We start from the raw sequence: 9,729 nt of genomic DNA on the forward strand, positions 1-9,729 counted from the left end.
TTGTTTTTATAGTATCCACGTTGTTGCCATCTAATTATTCGTCAAATACTTCCATAGAGGATATGTTTATAAAGTGTTTTATATGGATATCTTTAATATCAGAATTATTGATCTGTGTTAACCTGCAGATCAATAGACAATACATTATATAAGATAATAAAGATATTCAATTCTTATCTGATCTTATCTGACCCTGCATTTTATTATGTATACATCCTTATCAAAAACAATTATGAATGATATAATTATATCTGTTCGGAATACAGTATTAAATATAATAAATATTATGTCTGTCAAACTTTTGAGTTATGATGGCCATTACGTTTTAGCATCACAGGATCATTTTTAGAATAGAAGTACACTGTATTGTTTTCAAAAGGTAAATGTAATACTAATACTTCTGGTACTCCATTTTATTCAAATCATGTATATTAAAAAATATGCTTTAGTCATTCGTAAATTCATAAGCTTATATCGTTGATTGTGGTATTTAGTGTAAAAACTGTTCATAAAAAGAATATGGATACTTGTACGATAACTTCATGGTTTTATCGATTTTCTAATTAATTCTGGTGAGCCCTTCTGCTGGATTTACGTACATGAACGATGTCTTACTATATGCATCTGTTTACAGTTGTTTGATTTTTTTTCGTGAAAAATCTATTTCTGGGTTTTTCCAAAGTCGGCTTACAAACGTATGCAAAACTTTTAAATCGTTAGACATATTTGAATAAGTGGTTAACTTGTTTAAACAAATTCAACGAACATTCGTAGCTGAAGAAAATAACGAGTCAACTGAAACCGTGATGAGATTGTACAAGGTTCAAGGAATATATGACAAAACAGGGAGAAAATTGCTACGCCCGTTTTACTTACACTCGAAATCAGCATATTTTGAATAGACGTGTTATTATTGGTAACAATTTACAACACGCAGCATAGTCAATGGTAATATGATTTATCCTTTTTTTTAAATAAAATTCGCCGTTGATTAATTTTATAAAAATTGTTGAATGAAAATAAATTTTCAAATAGTTCCGTGCACCCGATATAAATATATGGTGATGTGGTATGATTGCCAGTGACATAACTATCTACCAATGTTAAAATTATATGGATTTAAGCATTGTAGTTTTCAACGGTTAGAGAAATTCAAACCGTGTTGTCGGCTATACTAGACCCTGACATGAAAAGTATGAATCAATTCAACATTATTTATAATTGGTCTTTAGTTTTCTATGTGTCTTGTGTACTATAATTTGTCTGCTTGTCTTTTTATATTTTAGCCATGGCGATTTCATATATATAAAAAAGAAGATGTGGTATGATTGCCAATGAGACATCTGTCCACAAGAGACCAAAATGACACAGACATTAACAACTATAGGTCACCATAAACCTTTTTTCAGTTCATTTCGATCTATGCGTTTGATGGTCCCTCTGGCAACTTTTGCCCCTCTTTTATAACCAAAAGGTTTATGGAAAACAAATATGACAGATATGAACGAACGGCAACAACTGATCTACAAACTTTTAACTTGAGACAGTTACATAAAGAACGAGGCGGGGTTGAGGAGAATGTAAAATCGTGATAGAAAAATACACAACCAAATAATATAATATTATGGAACAACATGTAAACAATTGAATTTCAAAGAACACTTCACTTGAATATACGATAGTACACCAGGACATAAGTGGAAAACAACAGAACAACCGAAACACTGAATTGCAACAAAACACCTGTACATACAAATATACGGATTATTTGATAACAACTGACATATATTACTAACCCGGTACAGGACATTTAAAATACACGTGCTATTTCAACATGAAATGATCTATATGACAAAAAGGGCGATAAAAAGAATAACTCAGTTCATCTACTGTCAGCTGAGCCAGAGAGAGTTATAACCATCGTTTTCAATAACGTTTAATGCATAAACGAAGATTTTTAGATAACACACATTTTAAATCATATCAGAACTGAGGCACTAGTGAGCCGATTCAGTCTTTTTCAATTGAATAGGATTATCATTCGTACGCGTGTCAGTTCAAAAGCATCCTTGCAGATGTGTTTTAAAATAAAGTACTTTTGTAATTTTTGTTATGTATATTTTTGCAGGCTCATACACGTGATGACGACTAAACACAAGAGGATATTACTGATTCATTTTATCTTTGTGCTTGTGGCATTCCTTATGCTTGGTATTTCATTTGCAACTCCCTATTTTATCGAAATAATCTATTCCATGGTTGAAACGCATTATGCTGGCTTATGGAAGTACTGCAAAACTTTATCTGGAAGCACGACATGCATAAACACAGACATGGAAATAGACTCGCGTAAGCAGTCAACACATTATCAGTTTATATTTCTTCTATAATATCAAATGTCTGGCCTTCAAGCTGTTTTAATCACAAGCGTCGAGGATAAACCATCTGAAAAAGACTGTACACTATTACTACAACAAAAATGTTCTCTCTTTTTAACGTAACAATATCTTTATTGCATATTTGCATATTATGCATGTAATTATGTAGGACTACACTGTCTGTACAAATCGATTTACACTCGTAAATGGCTACAGGGTCCGTCATTTGTTTTATCGGGAACAAAAACAATTATTACAAGGGACCATCAAATCATTCTCTCCGGCTGATTTCAATGGAAAAGATAATAAACTAGTATGTAGAGAAAATCACAATAGATCTTCATGACCAGGTCGCTTGTCAAAACATTATATAAGGGTACCTATATGACGAATAAAATTTAAATTTGCTGTCAAAAATTGTTCAGAAATCATGTTAACGATACTTATTTGAGATCTCTGACGAATCGCAATAAGGACATTTAAACTATCATGGTAGAAGTTTTATCAATTTTACGCTACAAAATTTTACCATTTAATGCCGGAGGGTAAAGAACATTTCTACCCTCTTGTATATCATACTGAGGTTTTATTAAACGTGTATATGAAATGTGGTAATACCACAGTCCCACTAGGCCACGATCGCACTACGATCTGTGAAAAAAATGCAAATTTTAATGATCGAAGTACGATCGTGTAGATCGCAGTAAGGCTGTACCACGGTCGTGGTGAGGTCTTCAAGATCGCGATTAGCGTGGACAACTTTGTGCATGTTCAAAACAATCGTAGTGCGGTCGTGGCGAAATCAGATCGTAGTAGAAGCGTAATGAGCGCCACTAAGATCGTAGTAAGATCGCAAAGTTCGCTATACCATCGTAGCGAAACCGTGATTCTATAAGGAGTGACTGCGCTACGTTATCACAGCGACGTTATTACGACCTCACTACGACCATCACGTTCTCACCGCGCAACGTTACTACGACCATCACGTTCTCACCGCGACCCAACTATGTTTCCACTACGATTATACCACGCTGTTCACGACCATAGTACGATTCTAGCACGCCCTTGTTGTCCATTTTCTCTTACGGCTCATCCATGATTTTTTTTTTTTTTTTTTATAGATTATAGGCCGTTGGTTTTCCCGTTTGAATTGTTTTACACTAGTAATTTTTGGAGCCCTTTATAGCTTGCTTTTCGGTGTGAGTGAGCAATGGATTCGTGTTGAAGGCCTTAACTTGGCCTATAATGGTTTACTTTTATAAATTGTTACTTTGATAGAAAGTTTTCTGATTCCGAAACATTTACATTTTAATCAGAAATAGAAGGAATGGAACTCTAGTGATAGTGAACACGATGTTGACGTTATTGCTGAGAACTTAGTTGATTTTGTGGAACGAGGAATACTGCTTTCTCAAAAGTTGCTAAGACAGGGTTATGAATCAATCAAATTAAGGTCATCACTCAAGAAATTTTACAGTCGCCATCATGAGCTGATTGGCCATTATGACAAAAGTGTGTCAGAAATCATATATGATAATCTTCCTCAGTCATAATAACCTTCCATCATTACCGAACTGAACAAAGAAATAACACGACGGGTGCCGTATACGGTGCACATGATTTCACTCCCGGTTTTTAGTGGAGTTGTTTTTGTTTCTTTTTTTTTCTTTCTTACTGTTGATGTAAGAGTCCTTTGGTTTTATGAGTCTTTGATAACTCCTTGGTTTTGAATGTAATTGTCTTAGTAAGATCGCGGTAAGAACGTAGTATAATCGTGGTAAGAACGTGTTATAATCGCAGTAGTAGCGTGGTAAGATCGTGTGGCAATTGGATATCTCGTGTTATGGTCATAGTGAGAACGCGATGAGCGTAAAAAGAACTTAATAAGCGTAGAAAGAACTTAATAAGCGTAGTGAAGTCGTAGAATACGCAACGAGAACGTGGTATAATTGGAGCGGGATCGTTGTAGAAGCGTAATGAGGACGTAGTAGCATCGTGAAAGCAACGAACATTTACATTTGTATGCCGCTCAGACTGCAACCTCACCACCATCTAAATTTATTTTAGATCGCGGTGGGCATGTTGCGATCGTGGTCCAGTGGAACTGGGGCTTTAAACTCATGAATGAAACCAAGCTATCAAATTAATAGAAATAGTTACTTTTGTTTACTTAGTATATCACAATTTATCAATTTCTAATATACGAATGGAGACATACAACAGCAACAGCATGGTTTTCAAAACAGGGCAAGACCGAGTGCATTGAAGGTCGAGGTATCATGCCAATCCTGTTAAAAGTTGAAAAGCTTTAAAAAAAAACCCAACAAATTACTAGTACTCACAAAAGAAGGCATATTAAAGACTTTAAAATCCAAATAAAAGATATACGATAAAGTGTGAGAGACAGTCGAGGTTCCTTCTTTTCTTTTCGACTTGTTCCTAAATAGAAATACATGTAATAATACAAAGCTACTCAGTCTACCTTATATGATCTAATTAATTTAATCAAAATTTTGCAAAAAAAAAACATTCTTATCAATGATGAAAGCTAGGGTAATAGATGGTAATCTTAAAGTTTGAAACCACACGGCTGCAATAATCGAATAATCTGCATTTAAAGCATCAACAGTCTGTACATTAATGAAACGTTTTACTCATCATACCAATCTGAAAGTCTTAAATTATTGCCATAATAATTATTTACATCTTTACGTTTTTAAAAGCGTATATAAAGGTTTGTCAAGCGATGTGCATCATAGCTATGGAGTACGGCATTTTTTGTGTAGTATCTACAGGATTGAAGTCATTCTGTTTCCCAGAGAAAGGAATATTGCAAGTTACTGCTATTGTAACTATTTGTGCTGTTAGTAAGTATTTTATTGCTATCGTATCAAGGATTTTAAAACAAAGTGATGTAGAGGATACGTTTAGGCATAGATCACCAAAACCACATTAGGTTAAACTTTTTTTAAATAATGAGATATCAATGGATTTGAACTACATAACTTAACTAGTCTTTTGCTTAGACTGATTTGTTTTATAGTACAAAAAGGAACACAATCAAACACAAAACAATATATTGTTTTACATAACACCACCGTTTTTTGTATGAAGAACGATAAAGTATTAATCTAACTCTTTTATATTTTAGAGCTTATATCTTTCAATGTGCAGTGTATATATAACATTTGCACTAAATACTAGTAATTTAGATTTTTTCTTGTTTCCAATTATAATCTCCTTGAAGGATTACATTTTAAAGAAGAGAAATATTTTTTCAATATAAAATTGAGAATGGAAATGGGGAATGTGTCAAAGAGACAACAACCCGACCATAAAAAACAAAAAAAAAACAGTAGAGGGTCACCAACAGGTCTTTAATGTAGCGCGAAATTCCCGCACCCAGAGGCGTTCTTCAGCTGGCCCCTAAACAATTATATACTAGTTCAGTGACAATGAACGCCATACTAATTTCCAAATTGTACACAAGAAACTAAAATTAAAATAATACAATACTAACAAAGGCCAGAGGCTCCTCGCAAAATGCGGCGGGGTTAAACATGTTTGTGAGATCTCAACCCTCCCCCTTTACCTCTAACCAATGGTGAAAAGTAACCGCATAACAATACGCACATTAAAATTCAGTTCAAGAGAAGTCCGAGTCTGATGTCAGAAGATATAACCAAAGAAAATAAACAAAATGAAAATAATACATAAATAACAACAGACTACTAGCAGTTAACTGACATGTCAGCTCCAGACTTCAATTCAACCGACTGAAAGATTATGATTTCATCATATGAACATCAGGCACAATCCTTCCCGTTAGGGGTTTAGTATTATACCATCATAAAATATATGAGAAGAACATAAACTGTGTCATGCCAACAACTGTTTTTAGAAAAAAATGTGTTTAGTTCCGACGCAAAGACCTTATCAGTGACTCTATATTAACGCCAAAATATGCAATCTTTAATGACTTGACAACAATATCGTAATTATATCCCTTCTTAATAAGTCTATTCACATGTTTTGTAAGTTTCTGAGGTGAATACTGACACCTTTGTGCTTTATAAAGAATATTTCCATAAAAAAATGAATGTGAAATATCTGAACGTATAAGAAGTCTGCATGTTGAGCTATATTTACGAATGATGTCTTTATGCCGATGATAAAATTTAGTAAATTTTTTTGACTAGTTTGTGATATCGAAAACCCTGGTGGAATAATTTTTCAGTAATACATAAATTTCTCTCGTTAAAATCTAAAACATTGTTACATACACGAGCGAATCGTACAAGTTGAGATATATAAACACCGTAAGATGGTGACAAGGGAACGTCACCATTTAAAAACGGATAATTAACGAGAGGAAATGAAAATTCATCCCTTTTATCATAAATTTTAGTATTCAGCTTTCCGTTAGTGATATAGATATCAAGAACGAGGAAAGGGCAGTGGTCATTGTTAGTATTATCTTTATTTAAAGTAAGTTCAGCAGGATAAACTTCATTAATATACATACTGAAGTCGTCATTATAGAGAGCCAAAATATCATCCAAATATCTAAAAGTATTATTAAACTTGTTTATCAGATGTTGTTTTGATGGGACTTTGCTTATTTTTGTCATAAATTGTAACTCATAACAAAACAAAAAGAGGTCCGCAATAAGTGGTGCACAGTTAGTCCCCATTGGATATAACATGTCTATCAATTGCATACAAAATTATCACGTTAGTTTTTGTTTCGTTAGGTTGATGGCTTTTTGAAGTATATTTATTTTCATTTATTTATGTCAACAATTAATATTTTACCCACCGACATAGGACTTCGTGAGTGTCTGCACATTTGATATACCATATTTCCCATCATAGAGAACTATCAAATTTGGCAAAACTTTGGAATTTTTGTCCTCAATGCTCCTCAATTTCGTACTTTATTTGGCCTTTTTAACTTTTTTTAGGATCTGAGCGTTACTGATGAGGCTTTTGCAGACGAAAAGCGCGTCGGCGTAAATACAAATTTAATTCTGGTATCTATGATTAGTTTATTTATAGTATTTTCAAATTTTAATTTGTTTTTCATGTTGCCCTATTTCGTAAGGTTTGTATTTATTGAACTCATACGTTTTATTCATTGCAGTTTTTTATAGTCTTGTACCAATTGGACTTATCATTTTTTATGACTCTGAAGGAGTTGGAAGATGTCCAAACTTAGCTACTCATTCTTTTTATGTGTAACTGGGGATATTTTTGCTGTAACTTCTAGCATCGCTATGATAATAGACTTGTTAAGTTGCAAGAAGGTTCGAGTCGGAATTGTGATAAAAAAGGAAATGGACATACCACTTAGTGAAGTTTAGGAACACTTCATACCTGAAGTAAAGAAACGTTAACATTTTCTCATCCTTACTGCTCGAACATCAATTTGCTGATTATAAATCATAACACCAAATGAAATTAGAACATCGATAAACTGCTGTAATATATATTTTTATTCATGACATACTGTGTGTCGGTTTCTCTATATCGGAATTTAGTCAACAATAGTATACCGCTGTAAAAGACACAAATCCGGGTTACAAACTAAAACCGATGGAAACACATAAACAATAAGAAGAAAACAACGGAACAACAGCAACACTGAAGTGCAACAAAAACAAGCTTCAATGAAACATGCACAAAAATGTACTATTTATTGACAACTGCCATATTCGAACTTGGTACAGGAGTCATCAGCAACCGAGAAGCATAAAACTTTATTTTTGTATTATGAACAAAATACGAGGAAAAGAGTATATGTAAATAAATAGCTCATTTTGAAGCAAGAAACATAACAAAAACATATTATTGTCACAGAACCGTCACTAACAATTTCGGTAAATCATTGTTAAACGATACTTAGAATATATAGATACTTTATTCCCTAAATAAAGACAACAGTTATATAACGCTGTCATATATATAAAATAGTAAGAATCAAATTTACCCAAAAAAACATAATCTGTCAATTATTTGGTTTTTAAATTGGGCTGCTTAACATAAATGCAAAAATGAAAACCTGAGAGTACCTTTGCAATTGTATTTTTAACAATGTTTTTGTTGGCAATTGAGATGACAGATCTTAAGAAATTCGTGCTTGGGGCATTCAAAATTATATTGGAATAGGAGGTTAATAGATTGTCACATCCTAATACAATTTGGTAATTGTTAGGTTTCAAAGCTTAAACATTTTTATGCTTTCTGTGTTGCTAGATTGAGGTCTCTTGTTCAATAGTTATCAAAGGTACCAGGATTATAATTTAGTACGCCAGACGCGCGTTTCGTCTACACAAGACTCATCAGTGACGCTCATATCAAAGTAGTTATAACCCAAACAAATAAAAAGTTGAAGAGCATTGAGGATCCAAAATTCCAAAAAGTTGTGCCAAATACGGCTAAGGTAATCTATGCCTGGAATAAGAAAATCCTTAGTTTTTCGAAAAATTCAAAGTTTTGTAAACAGGAAATTTATAAAAATGACCACATAATTGAAATTCATGTCAACACCGAAGTGCTGACTACTGGGCTGGTGATACCCTCGGGGACGAAACGTCCACCAGCAGAGGCATCGACCCAGTGGTGTTAATAGTTATCAAAGGTACCAGGATTATAATTTAGTACGCCAGACGCGCGTTTCGTCTACACAAGACTCATCAGTGACGCTCATATCAAAGTAGTTATAACCCAAACAAATAAAAAGTTGAAGAGCATTGAGGATCCAAAATTCCAAAAAGTTGTGCCAAATACGGCTAAGGTAATCTATGCCTGGAATAAGAAAATCCTTAGTTTTTCGAAAAATTCAAAGTTTTGTAAACAGGAAATTTATAAAAATGACCACATAATTGAAATTCATGTCAACACCGAAGTGCTGACTACTGGGCTGGTGATACCCTCGGGGACGAAACGTCCACCAGCAGAGGCATCGACCCAGTGGTGTTAATAGTTATCAAAGGTACCAGGATTATAATTTAGTACGCCAGACGCGCGTTTCGTCTACACAAGACTCATCAGTGACGCTCATATCAAAGTAGTTATAACCCAAACAAATAAAAAGTTGAAGAGCATTGAGGATCCAAAATTCCAAAAAGTTGTGCCAAATACGGCTAAGGTAATCTATGCCTGGAATAAGAAAATCCTTAGTTTTTCGAAAAATTCAAAGTTTTGTAAACAGGAAATTTATAAAAATGACCACATAATTGAAATTCATGTCAACACCGAAGTGCTGACTACTGGGCTGGTGATACCCTCGGGGACGAAACGTCCACCAGCAGAGGCATCGACCCAGTGGTGTTAATAGTTATCAAAGGTA

The sequence above is a fragment of the Mytilus trossulus genome, chromosome 2 (genome assembly GCF_036588685.1).
Source record: "Mytilus trossulus isolate FHL-02 chromosome 2, PNRI_Mtr1.1.1.hap1, whole genome shotgun sequence".
Lineage (NCBI taxonomy): Eukaryota > Metazoa > Mollusca > Bivalvia > Mytilida > Mytilidae > Mytilus > Mytilus trossulus.